General features: G+C 39.0%; 1 protein-coding gene and 1 pseudogene across 1 annotated transcript in view; both read right to left on the bottom strand.

The window, feature by feature from the left end:
* Positions 1-14,149, bottom strand: part of Atxn7 (ataxin 7) — a 154,530-nt gene that overhangs the window by 43,424 nt on the left and 96,957 nt on the right.
* LOC117705914 (NADH dehydrogenase [ubiquinone] 1 alpha subcomplex subunit 5 pseudogene) lies at positions 5,274-7,333 on the bottom strand (annotated as a pseudogene).

Here is a 14,149-nt window from a genome sequence, read left to right as displayed (position 1 = left end):
AATATGGTCAAAGAAGGCATGCCAGCTGGTATAAATTAATTCCTCTAAGTCAGTGATTCTCAACCTTCCTTTCCTCATGTTGTGGTGACTCTCCCAACAATAAATAATAATTAAATAAATTAAATAATAAATAAATAAAATAAAAATTTTGTTGCTACTTGTAACTACAATTTTGCTACTGCTGAATTATAATGTAAATATCTGCTATGCAGAACATCTGATATTTGGCCCCTGTGACAGAGTCCTCCAGACCCCAAAAGGTCATGACCCACAGACTGAGATTCACACAATCTGTCAGAACTGAAGATGGCATTTATAAATATAGTCTGCTGAAATGTTAATTACTCACACTGTCGTTATCTGACTGACTTTAGAACAGCAATGTAACTACTGGGATTACTTTTTTAAAAAGCATAGGCTTAATTATAAAATCTGTGTGATTATAATACTCCTATGAATATCAGTAGCCTTTCCCCTAGATTAGCTATACTCACTAAGGGTCCTTCCTAAACCAAGTAAAAATAATCCAGACCCATTTTTGATACTTATTTTCAAGTTCTGCACAATACAGTGTGCTTCTGCCTGCTCAGGCATCCAATCCCTGGAGCCGACACACACAACTCCTTTACTCTCTCTTCTCTTCCTTTCTTCTCTTCCTTTCTTCTCTTCCTTTCCTCTCTTCCTTCCCTTTCTTCTTTCTCCTCTCCTCTCCCCTCCCCTTCTCCCCCCTCCCCTTCTCCCTCCCCTCCTCCCCCTCCCTCTCTCTCTCTCTCTCTCTCTCTCTCTCTCTCTCTCTCTCTCTCTCGTTTTTTTTTTTTTTTTTTTTTTTTTTTTTGAGACAGGGTTTCTCTGTAGAGTCAGTCCTGTCTGTGCTGGCACTCACTCTGTAGACCAAGCTAACTTTGAACTCAGAGATCCAACTGCTTCTGCCTCTTGTGCTGGGATTAAAAGTGTTTACCATATTCTTCTACTCCTAATACAACTGCCTTCTGTGGATTCTTACAAGCAAGTGATGCTGGCTTGGCTGTCGCTATCTGACCACTAATGGCAATCTCCATACAACTAACCATTCCCTTTTTGCCAACTGACAAACCCTACTGTAGAAGAGACATTCGATAGACTGCCAGCTGATCTGAGCTTTAAGGTAACAATGACTCAGAAGCTTGGTACATCAGAATGAGCACTTTTTAAATGTGAAAAGATGGGAAAAAAAAACATAATTCCTGTATGATTGGGTGAGTGTGTGTGAGTGAGTGTGAATGTGTGAGTGTATGTGTGTGAGAGAGAATGTGTATGAGTGAGCAAGAGAGCAAAAGTAAAAAAGTGAGAAAGAGAGAGGGGAGGGAAGTGGGGGGCAGAGAAAGAGACAAAAAGAGAGGGGGGAGAGGGAGTGCAAGAGCAAGCTCTAGCTCTGTTTAACAAAAGTCATATGAATTACTTACTCTGGTGCAAATGGTTTTACCAGAAGGCAAGAGAAAACATGAGACACAAGTTCTAAATTAACTCTGAAAAAAAAAAAAAAAAAAAAAAAAAAAAAAAAAAGAATTGCCACACTCATTACTTTAATCTGGGTGTGAAGTTCTCTAGGTGTGTATGTGCTCAGGAGTGAAACAGTGTGGTCACATGGTAGTTCTTTTTCTTTTCTTTCTCTTTTTTTGAGAAATCTCCAAACTGATTTTCATCATGGCTATCTGCACACTCACCAACAGTGTATTCCTTTCTCTCTTCAACATCTGTTGAGATTTACTGATGACAGCCACTCTGACTGGGGAGAGGTAATGGTATCGAAAAGGAGTTTTAATCTGCATCTCACTACTATCTAGAAAAAATGGACAATTTAAAAACAGCCATTGTCCACTTGTGTTTTTAGTGTGTGTGTGTGTGTGTGTGTGTGTGTGTGTGTGTGTGTGTGTGTGCCTTTCTAATGTTCCCTTCTGTATAAGGTGACAGTGCTAGTAAGAAAAAAAAAAAAAAATCCCCAAAACAGGCAATCTCTGACTGCTCTGGGACTGAGAGCACTGTGCATTACTAGGGAAGGTCTAGCCTGCTTACTGCCTACTTTATTTTGAGACAGTCTTGCTAAGGATGAGGCCAGCCCTGAAACAGAAGACCTCCTACTTCAGCCTTCAGAGCAGCTGGCATGTAGACATGTTCATGCCTAAGAGAAATCATTTGAACTTGTTCTTTCACTATGTTAGAGAAAGCAGGAGGGATAGTGAAGACCAAGGAGAACATAATTTTATACACTGACAAGCTGTACATAAACACAAAACTTAAGAATAAAGTTTGTACTAAAGCTTAAACACTACTTCTCAATGCTCTGGAGAAAAGCCTGTTCCAGCCAATCCCAGCTTTGCTCTTCCTAGAAAGCATTACTATTGCTTACATCATTTCCCACCAGTGTTCAGAAAGCTTTTGGGGGTACTTTTTGTTTTTGATTGTTGCATGTTTTTCTTATGAACATATTAAGTCATATTATTAAAAAGATGAAAGTATCATTTTAATGAAAGTAAATAATATCCTTACAGACTAAAAATTCTACAACTGCCATAGTTACAAGGTCATACGCATTAACATTCTACTGTGGCTAAGAGCAATAGAGCGGCCCCTCTCCTGGGAGCTAGCACTCATAGCAGCCAGAGGGCAGAGAGACACCAGTCTGAACAATTTCAGTTCAAGGGAAAGGATCTGGATTTACCTGGCATCATGCCTCCTCCTACAGGTAGGGAGCAGTAAATCAAACAATGCATGCTCTGCAGTACCAAGTACACAGTGAGGCACTTAGTAAGTCTTCTCTATCACTGATTACAACCACGGTGATAGACAGCTTGTGAAGAAATCTAAGAGGAAGAGTAACATGTAAGTCTGTACTACAGAAATTAGTCTGTCCTTCACAGACCTTGGGATTTCCTAAACAGCACAAGTGTCACCCTGTGTTCTGCAGAACAACAAACAAGCTGTTGGCAGTTATGAAATACTATGCTCCCATCACTGGCAGCAGGCAGTTCTTCATCTTACAAGAACATGGGCCTCCACTAACTCTACTGTCTCAGCAGGCCAGGCGGGTTATAATTGGCCTTAATTGGCACTTAAAGCAGATTTAACATTCCTTAGCTGCTGCCAAGGAACACTTAAAAGGGGAAGAAAGTATTTTCAAACTTGGAAATACCAAGCAATTCATTCAGTCGAGGGCCTCAAAGACTGCTATCTTAGAATCAGGTTAGCTTCACCAAGAAACAGAGCTATGCTATTATGCAATGCTCATTAGGAGAGGTGGGAAATGAAGTTTATATGAGATAATTCACCTTAGGGACTAATCCTACACAGTAGCTTTGCTCTGGCTTACCTCCTCTGATCTTTCAAGAGATGGCTTTTCAGGGCCAAATCACACACTTCATGAATGTAAGGCAGACAAATAATACACTACCCTCATGATCTGACTTACAAGAGTGTGTGAACCACTGTCTGATCCCTGAGTTTTATTATCAATTGATAGACAAACATGAACATTATTAAGAGATCATCAATTACACAAAATGCAAAGAGGATGCTGAGACCAGAAAAACTGTGACGTATTTCCTTGGTCTTGCAATTATTAATCTTGCTGAATGAGCATTCCAACCTTAGGAGGCTGGCTACACACTCTGCAGGAACAAATCCTTTACTGAACGAAAGCAACTTTCTCACCCAAGGTAAAAGCCATACAGAATGTACAGAAATTCCCTACAGTGCTAAGAATTACTTTTAACTGTTTCACTCATTTTGAAATATTTCACTCATATTGAAATATTTCTTTGCCTTATATGATTAAATATTACCTAGCCTTAGAATGTATTTGGATGTACTCGTAATAAGAAAGCATACAAGTTGAGAAATTGTCTTCAAACTCAAAATATAATTCCACTTGTATGTGTGACTCTGTGTGTGTGTGTGTGTGAGAGAGAGAGAGAGAGAGAGAGAGAGAAACAATGTGAGAAGCTTTAGAAAAGTAAATAGAAATTCAGAAAATAAATTCATCACCTCCACCTCTGATAGGGTTAATATTCTGTATGGCCAGTAGCAACAGACACAATGGACGTTCATCCATCTAGTAGCAGCTGCCATCAATGCAATGACTACTAATTCTGATCAGAAACCTTTCCTGAGACCCTCACGCAACATACCATCACTACTTAGACATATGCCCAAGAGTGGCTTTGTTCAAAGGGCCAAAAGCAAAAAAATAATATGGAAGCCCATCACAGGCCATGGACGTGTAGCATGGCCATGCTTTAAGAGTAGCGGGGACTGTTAAAAACCAGAGGACGAGCACCAGATACTGCTGACTAGACAGCAGGAATGTGCATAACATGAGCACTTTGTAACCCTGCTACTAAAGTGCCTATTAAGACTCCTAGTTCTCTATGAGAAAACAGATGCATGAATATTAAGTTCTTTATTAGCTCAGAAGTTAGGATGAACTATTATATAGTTAGAGAAGTCAGAAAAGCAGAAAAAAAGATTGAAATATAAATAACATGTTTGGGATTATTTCATTTTGCTTATTTACATAAAACTGTAACACATACACTTCTTTTATGAGACAGGGTTACACTCTATATCCCAGGTAGCCCTTCTACTCATTATGTATCTTTCCCAAACCTCCAATTTGGAATAATCCTCCTCCTGCTGCTGTTGCTGCTGCTGCTGCTTCCTGAGTGTTGGGATTATAGGTGTGTATCACTCCTCCTGGCTGAGTTTACGTATTTAATACACTCAACAAAATAACTTTTTTTAAAGGTTGTTTAACAATTTCAAGTATAAAAGAATTCATGGGCTGGCAAGATCTCACTCAGCAGTACCTGACAAGTTGACAGCCTAAGTTGGATCTGTGGGACCTGCACAATAGCAGCAGCAAACCCACCCCTGCAAGCTGCTCCTAGACTTCCACACATACTGTGGCTGTGGCACATACACATCCAACACAAACATATACAAAGTAAATAGATTAAAATGTGGTGATTTAAAAAATTCTTTCTAAAGGGAACTTAAAAAGCCTGAGCTGAGTGGAGTCTGCTGCTGCATTAAACAGCTACGTCACTGAGCTACTCAGTCCTTCTGCTGGAAGTACACACAAAGGAACACAAAGGAACACATCAGAACCACAAAACAAAGAGGTCCATTTGCAACTCTGGCAAACCGACAGGTTAACTTTCTAAAGCTCACTATAAATCTTTAATATTTGGAATTCTGACAATTACATAATTTAGCAGTTAAAATAGCAGTTACAAAAAGCAATGAAAACTAATTTTACTCTAGTATTTTTTTAGCATCACAGAACACTGAATTGCACATTTAGTTCACATCAACGACCAGACCCTGGCCATACTGGCCTCTTCCACTAGCCGGCAGGAGGCTCTTCCACCAACGGCTCCCATGGCTTCCACTGCAACAGTTTTCTTCCAGATTAAGTTCATCTCCAGCCTGAAGAATCACCTCTTCTACTTGACCACCTGAAGCAAGTCTTCTCATTCCTTAACATCTGGTTGTGCTTTGAGCATATCCAGTTTCTCATTGGTCATCTGTGTTGTTTTCTATAGGCTGCATGTTTAGGGAAGTGCTTCAGAAGAACAAGAATGTTTGTATACAATATTGTTAGCCTCTCGTGTGGAGTGCCTTACACAGCCAATCCACCAGGTCAGTAGTCTTCGTCAGCACACCTACCATTTTATTTTTAACTCCAAAGACAGTACATGTCAGGCCTTACATATTGTATGACTAGGAACTCATTGTTTGTATTTTAACTAAACAGTTGTATTTATTCTTTGTGGGCACATGTGTGGAGGGCAGAGGACAACTTCTGTCAAATCAGATCTCTTCTTCAACCATGGGTTCCAGAGTTCAAAATCATGTGATAAGACTTACGGATATGTGCTATCTTCAAGGGCCTTTAACTTATTTTACCCTTTAAGTTGATATAATAATTACCACCACCACCCAGCTTTCAAATATACAAGGAGAAAAATATGTAAAAATATTGAGGTTCTTTTGAAAAAGTGCTCTTTTTAGATGCAGTAACACATCTTAACACCGTGCAGAGTAAAAAGGTGCAGCTTAAGGAGCCAGTGTTCCCTTCCTCCCAAGCAGTTTACCTCAGAGGCTAGAGTCAGCATATGCCCTGGAAGGCATGGGGTTGCACAGTATAGAAGCAATGAGCACCCTATCTCCTGGTCACACAATCAGCCCATAGCTTAGCAGGGTTCTAGAAAGAGACCATGGATATTTTAAACAGTCAACTAGCCATGTGAAATGACTGGGGTGGGGGGAGGGGGCACTACATAGAAAACATCCCACCACAGACTTTTCTCCATAATGTGCCCTGTAAAATCTTAAAAACAGCCCATCTTGTAATAGCTAGTGATTTCTATATGTAGTAGGCAAGTCAAAATTGCCACTGAGTTTTGACTACACATACACACATGCATACTTTTTAAAATTATTAGTTTAACATGTTATCTTTATAACACAGGGTTTTTTTTATTCGATATTTTATTTATTTACATTTCAGATGACATCCCCCTTCCACACGCCCCACCCCCCATCCCTCCTCCTCCTTTTTTGCCTTTTATACTGTTTAAATGACATGCAAGTATTAAGGTCAGTTCTAGGTTGAGGAACTAGCAACACAATAGATGCAAATAGTCCAGGAACAAGGAAGACAATAAACCCAAATAATCAAAGAACATGTACAACAATAAACAGAGTCCTGTGATCACTATTTCTAAGGGCTTATCAGGATGATCAAAATATAAGAGCATACTTTCCTGTCCTAGCAACACAGGTTTTTACAAACAGGTTTGTAACCATTTTGACTTCATTATATTGTAACTAATAAACAAGAATTACAAATACCTAAGTGCATGTATTTTGATACAAATGCATTGTGAACAATGTCATGTGCATGCACAAATATTGTCAAAAATTTACATTTGTGTTATTTTAGTGACCCAAATCAGAACTGTCAAAGTAACTCATTAAATCACTAGAGCCAAGTCCTACTGAGTAGCCTAGTTTAGCCACCATGTAGAGAAACAATGTGTTGAAATACTGACAGTTTCACAGAATGATGGTTCTTTGAAAATACTGCATATGGAAACCAAGCACTGAAAAGCCCAATGCTCACTGACAGAGAACTGGTTAATTACAATGTACTAATAAGATAAAATAGACAGCTTTTTAAAAAAAATACAGCAGAGCAATGTCAGTAATAAATAAACAGGTTTTTAAAGAGGTAAATTTATAAGAAATCTAAATGTTCATGGGTGGATATGCAGGCAAATATTCTTTTGATTGGAGTCTAATAAGAACTTAAGAGCTTATTCATCAACTGGACCTCTGAAAAGATGGAGGAACTTGATTCATTAAGATTGCAGTTATGTTACTGATTAATTTTTTTTCTAGCATAATAATAAAATATTAATAATAACAATAATAATAATAACAACAATAACAATAAATTCAATCATATTCTTTTCTCTCCCCTTTAGTGGATCTAGGAATTGAATCCAAGTATTTCTTTTTCTTAAAGACAGGGTCTCACTATGTATCCCTGGCCAGCCTGGGACCCTCTATGAAGACCAGGTTGACCTCAAACTCAGGAGATTGAACGGCCTCTGCATCCAGAGTGCTGAGATCAACAATGTCAACTACCACATCCAGCTGAATCCAAGTCTTAGGAAGGCTGGATACCCTTTAGATAAAATCTTGCTACTGATGAGAGTATGAGAAGCTCTAGGAAAATATATACATGTTTCTTTGTTTTCTGACTTTTATAATTAGATTACTTACTAGGCTTATGAATAAAACAACAACAAAAAACAGTAACAACAAGAAAATAAACACAAAAGAGCTGAAAAGAATAAATCATCTTCCCAAATTTATCATCATGTTTTCCCTACCTCTACAATCTTTAAAAACTCCCTGTCGGCTGAATAAAACACATCAAAGGCTTTTCATTCAAGTCAGCACACTTGGCTAAAATGTGAATGCCCATACACAAACTGAAAGCATGACCATAAGCTCAAGTCAATCATCCAGCTCCTTAAACCAAGGTGCCATGAGTCATTCCCCATGCTTTCTTCCCCACGGGCCCCTACCTTGTCCATCAGCAGTCCTTGCTGGCTTCTACTTCCAAAGCAGATTTCAATTCCAAATACTGTGCCCCCACTACCACAATCCTCATCTCACCGACCTCTTAAACTTAGCCAGTGAAAAACAACATACTGATTCCTCTAGCTCCCTGTATCACTCAAGTCTCACCAAGCAACCAAAACTAGAGCTTGACACTTTTCAACAGTCCTCCAGTGACAATGTTTGTGCACTGTTCAATCTGACTGCTCCCACATCTTGCAGAATCCAAGGCATCACCTGACCTGGTCTGCCTTTTCCAATGTCAATTCAGACTCCTTTTCTTCTTGGTACACTGTTCCAAGAAAGCCTCCGAGACTTTCTGCCAGTCCACTCCCATCCTGAACTTATGTACTTGCTGTTTCTGCTGCATGAAACATCTTTCCTCCAGATATCAAATGACTGAATCTTTTTCACTGCAGAGCTGAAATATCAACTCCTTACAGAAGCTGTCTTCAAACACTCATTTTGCTGTTGTCATTTTTGTCTCTCCATTCTACCTCAACAGAATACATACTGCTTGATATCAGAGTGACCATTCTGCTAACAGTACACAGAAACCCCTGGCATTTAATGGGCACAAGATATTTGTTAAAACATGAATGATGTCACTGATGATTTAATGTCTTCTAAAGTAAATCCCAATGATACAGACATTAATAAAAGCAGATATCAATAAGAGAAAAAAAATCAATACATTGTATAACTAGAAATTAAAATGTCCCTTTCAAATATCATAAAGAACATCAGTGTAAAGTTCTCTACTTATCACATGACTAAGAAAGACAGGTAAGATGACATTATCTAGAATGAGGATACCCTCTGATTTGACACGACTGACCTTGTCTGCAAGTTTTAATCAGCACTATTTGGCTTGTAAAAAAGAATGATGAAAATTTGTTTTACATGTTATTAAGTTGCAAAGAGTGTAGGTCAAACCATCCTCCTAGACTGACTTCCAGAGACAGTAAGTAGAGCATCGAACAAGGTTCACCCTGACACCCATCATTCCTGCTACGTTGCCTGTTCTAGTGAGCTTCTTGTCCCCCTGAAGGCTGGGGAAAGGCCTGGCGCATGATTTCTCTGCTCTACACTTGTTATCCGATTTTTTATCAACAGTAGAAAGATTCTCTGAAGAGCCGCACTATCTCTTCTACAAAAAAGGGAACTTAGCTTTGACTCTGACTTAAGTACAAAGGCAAAAGAGAAATCAGTGGTTTGCTGACTCCAGCCTCTACTTCGGAATCCAGCATCTACCTCCCATCAACTGCATCTTTCAATTGCTAAAAGTCTCTCTGATGTAGTCGGTTTACAGTGCTGATCCAGCTACTCTAAAAAAAATTTTTTTTAAAAATTGACCTGTTACTAATCCTAACAGTCTGGGACATGTAGAGCTCACTATGTCTTCTTGGGCTTGCCTTTTAGAGCTCTCCATCTACAGTATATGCAAGAAAAGTAGGTGGCTTGGTACATGTTATCTATGCCAATGAAATTTAACTTTGGACTTTCATCTGTAAACTAGGAATAAAAGAGAAAATGAAACAATCTGTATAAAAATGCTTTGGAAATTACCAATTACTATTAAAAATAATGAGTAATCGGTGAATATTAGATATTTCAATTAATGTCAATCTTAAAAATATTAGTTAATCAACAAAATTTTAAAGTAGAAAAAGACTCAGATTATAACTATTCATTGGCAAAAATTTTTCTTAAAAAACATTTTTTCCTTTATTCAAAAAGTTACCAAAATATTCCAATAAAATAACACATTAGATCACCCCTAAGTCAGTGCTTCCTAAGCCTAAGTCCATCAGAGTAAAGGAGGTGGCTGTTCTCAGAGTAAACATCATTTTACTGTTGGATTAAAATTCTGTGAAGTCGAGTACCTAGCACAAGGAAGCCAGGAGTGATTTCTCCTGAGTAATTACCCACCATCTGATGAAAAATGACATTTTATTGAATGTAATTTATGCTGGCACCACAAAATATAAAGCACCCAATTTATTAAGCAGAAGACTCAAAACGGAAAGAGCTGTAAGATCACAGCAATGATCAGACCAACACTGCTGGAATGCAGCCAGGAGACAGCTAGTTTATGACTGACATTTGTAAATAGAGGTCTGACAGAGGCCTGACCAATGGACTCATATCCACTCACAATGACAAGTATGAGCAACTGGTAGACAACAAAGATACTGGCATGTAATCCATCCGCAGAGCAACAGAAGAGTCTAGAATTCTGCTTCCAAAGTCTGTTATTTCCAAGGGGTAAACTCCTAAATCATCAAAGGAAATAAAATCCAATAGCATAAGTTGGCATTTCTCAAAACTTGAATATGGTAAACATTAACCTGCACTGTTTCCTTTAGAGTTTATCTTTGTGAATGTTTTATACCAATAAAAACTGGTTTAATTATGCTACTTAAAATATGCTAAGCACAGATTTAAAAAAAACTACTGTCTGATGAAAATAAAAGACAGGATGCTGTTGATAATTTACTTTAGTGTAAAGATGCTGTTTTAGATCCTTCATGTTTGTTTTATTTCATGTACTTCAAGTTCAGCAGGTAATAATCACTAACGTGATGCAATTTCTCATAAAAAAAAAAAAAAAAAAAATGGTTTAAGGAAAAGTAGTGAGTGAAATCAAGTCAGTAAGTAAGTCAAATTTAGTCGGATAGAGCCTGATTAAATATTGGGAATGAATGCCTTAGTCACAAGTCATTACCATACCCTACCTCAGAGAGTCAAGCTGACCCAAAAGGTTAATGAGTAGATCAGCCTAACCAATCTAAAGAAAAATGCTTCAAGGGCTGACATTGGATCAGGGTTTCAATTAATTATAGAGATTCTAAATACGGTACCTGTCCAGGCTGAATTAATCTCTCTCATCTATTTCTGTTACATAAGATCACTCCTTTGTCTGTGTAGAAAGGTGGTAGTGGTGTTTCAAAGCCCTCTTCCTAAACAAAAAGGTCAATCAGCAGGACACAAAGTATAGGGACCTATCTAAAGGCTCTGTGGCAGTCAGTCACTAGGAGGGAGGCATCCAACCCCACAAGCAGGCTACAAGTCCTCCTTAATCGTACTCTTATTTCTGCCTGTGCAGATCCAGAGAAAAGATATGTAGTAACACGTATACTTTATTCAGTAGTATAAGTAGCCAACAGATCCATCACCAACCCACTAAAAGATTTCCCCTTCAAAAGAGTAACACTTTGGGCCCTAGAAAAAGTTACCCTCAGTCCTCTTTCAGATTTACATTTCCAGCAGCAATCAATGTAACATTACGAGCACATGATACAAAGACATTAAAATAAATTTTTGAAAACAGAGTCCCTTTTCCCTCATCATTGCTAGAGTTAACAAATCTGAGTAGGTGTGCACCAGCAATTGTGAATACCTGTAATAGCCCCAGAGGGGACAGTGTTTGTGTGCAAGCACAGAGCACTGGCCAACTTGCCAGTCATAACCAGCCAAGGGAGCTTTACACTGCCAGTGCCTGGGTTGACAGGACATTCTAAGGTGGTGAGTGTGAGGGTACTAGGGACCCTCACACTATATAGTCTATCAGGGACCTCCCTCCAGGACAGGTTTTATTAATCCACTGTCACAAATTATATCCTGTGCTTAAAAACACTTAGTTATAAAATACACATGAGGAATGCTGGAGTATTTCAAAATATTATTTCAAGAAAAGATACCTTGTTATGCAGTTACAAGAAAGAAAATAAGTTATAAGAATGCAGTCAGATATGACGCCTGGGAACATCACAGGGACACTTCAGCCACCATCACCACTAGCTATGTGGAAACCCTTGCTAGTGGCTATTTCCTCCAAAGGCTGGGAAAAATTACACAGCCACTTCTCTGGGCAACAATGTTGTTACCTGTTCACCAATTTCCTCAAAATCTATATCACCAATTGTAAGTAAGTTGTAAGCAGCCACTGTAGTGTCCTTTCTTGTCCTAACTTTGGTAGTGTTAAATGAACCAGTAGGATTTTACAGCAACTGCCCGTTTGTTCCTAAAAGTCATGGGTTAGTATCATCAGCAACACATGAATTCACAGAAAATTACACATTTTTATTAAAGACACACTCACTCCATTGGCAGGTATGACTTTTATTAAGCCAAGCCTGACTCCCAATGCTGAAATCTATAGGAACCCAAACCAATCAACATAGTCAAGGAGCCTAAGTCCAAGATTCCATAACTGTAAGAAGAGGCTGAAGATCCCACAACGCTCATGCTAAAGCTGTTTTCCTATTCCAGGATAAAACCAGATTATGTTAATGACTTCCTTGACCCCACATTGCTGTCAGAGCAATACACACTCAGCAGAAACTAGTCTGATTTTTGAATTGTGCCCATTCTCCAGGCTAGATTCTGAGGCTGAGTGACAGTGCAGCATCAGCCCAGGAGCCCAGCAAGCCTCATAGGAAAAGCTATTCTCAAAGAGTGTTGCTAAACTAGGATTGCTAAATTAGAAGTATTTAAATGCATTTTCTATTACAATAGTTTATCAGTATGTAATCCCACCATCAGTTAGGAGCATCGGTACTGCAATGAACACAAGACAATGGCTGCTTGACAACATTCTGATTTTGAAAATCATTTTTTATCATTACTTTGGAAAGGGAATGCTGAAACTGTCCTCCTGGGATTTCATCAAAAAGCAGAAGGAGAAGGGAAAAAGAAATATTGGTTTCCAAAAACAGTTTTCCTTTTACAATTCCTGTACACAAAAGAAAAGTGACAGGACAGGAGCAGAGGTGGCTCTCCAATGCCCTGGATGCAGCTCCCATGCAGGCAAACAGGATGGAAGCCTCCTCCATTTCATCATGCCCCAGGGTGATCTGTCTCCAACCCCAATCCCCTTCCTAATTCTACCAACACTCTCTTCTGCTGCAGAATCCGAGAGGCCTCTAGGACACTCATTCTCTGCAAGGACCCCTCCTGTAATCTGTAATATTTCCCTCGCCACTAGAGGGACCTCAGCCCCATGCTCAGGTCTTGATTATCTGCACTGGGTGGGGACTGACAAAGAGAAAGTAGACATTAGATTTGAAGACACTTTCTCCATTTCTACTGACAGTCTACAATGAAGACCCAGGAAGATCAAATATTCAGATTGTTTTAGTATTAAAATAGTGGTTTTAAAAATATGTATATGTTTCCTCGGTGCTCTTGCTAAGGGTTCTCCACACTGATCCTGCATCCCTAGACTATGAAAGAGGAAATCAAGGTTGTGTGATATGCTGTCATCACTAGGTCACACAGTTCAAGAAGAGCAAGAGGGTCTTTTTGAGCCTAAGAGGTCCTACAAGAAGCAGCACATTCATGGTTTCTTATGTGACCCTCTAATCTAGTCTATGCATCAGTTCCCAGAAGCATCACTATGTCATATTCTGGTTGTGAGTATCTGCAACAAGTCTCTATTAACACAAAGCAAAGGCCTGTGAGTTACCCTCAGACTGCTTTTGTACAGGGCTCATCTACAAATGAGTACATCAGCTCTGGCCAATGAGAGCTGTCTAGCACATTCCAGACAGCCTGAATGCTCTTGGCTGAGCTCAGTAATTTCACTCTGAAACCAGCCTGGATCCACCAAGCACAGTTGTTTGGTACATAAGTTGTGCAGTTGCATGTATATTCTCATCAAAACACTTTCGATTTCAGGGAGTGAAAGGTTATTAAAATTTACCTTCTAGACATTCCAAAATGGGCTTAACAACAGAAAAACTAAACCTATAGACAGAAAGCAAACAATTTTACTCATGAAACCCTCAGGTGAAGGCTACTTTCTCTTAAGCAGGCTCTCAATTACTCACTGCTGAGCAATCAGGGTTCCTCCTTATGACTTCCTGGTATCTGGAGCTGGACCAAGGTATATCCTACTAACCTCCTCAGATCTAAGGTGCTTAGCAGCACTACTGGTGGCTTTACACATGATTTCTAATTCTCAGTAGAAGCACTA

The sequence above is a fragment of the Arvicanthis niloticus genome, chromosome 3, assembly GCF_011762505.2.
Source record: "Arvicanthis niloticus isolate mArvNil1 chromosome 3, mArvNil1.pat.X, whole genome shotgun sequence".
In the NCBI taxonomy this organism is placed as follows: domain Eukaryota; kingdom Metazoa; phylum Chordata; class Mammalia; order Rodentia; family Muridae; genus Arvicanthis; species Arvicanthis niloticus.
The sequence above is the reverse complement of the archived record's forward strand: the minus strand, read 5'-3'. Positions and strand labels throughout refer to the sequence as shown.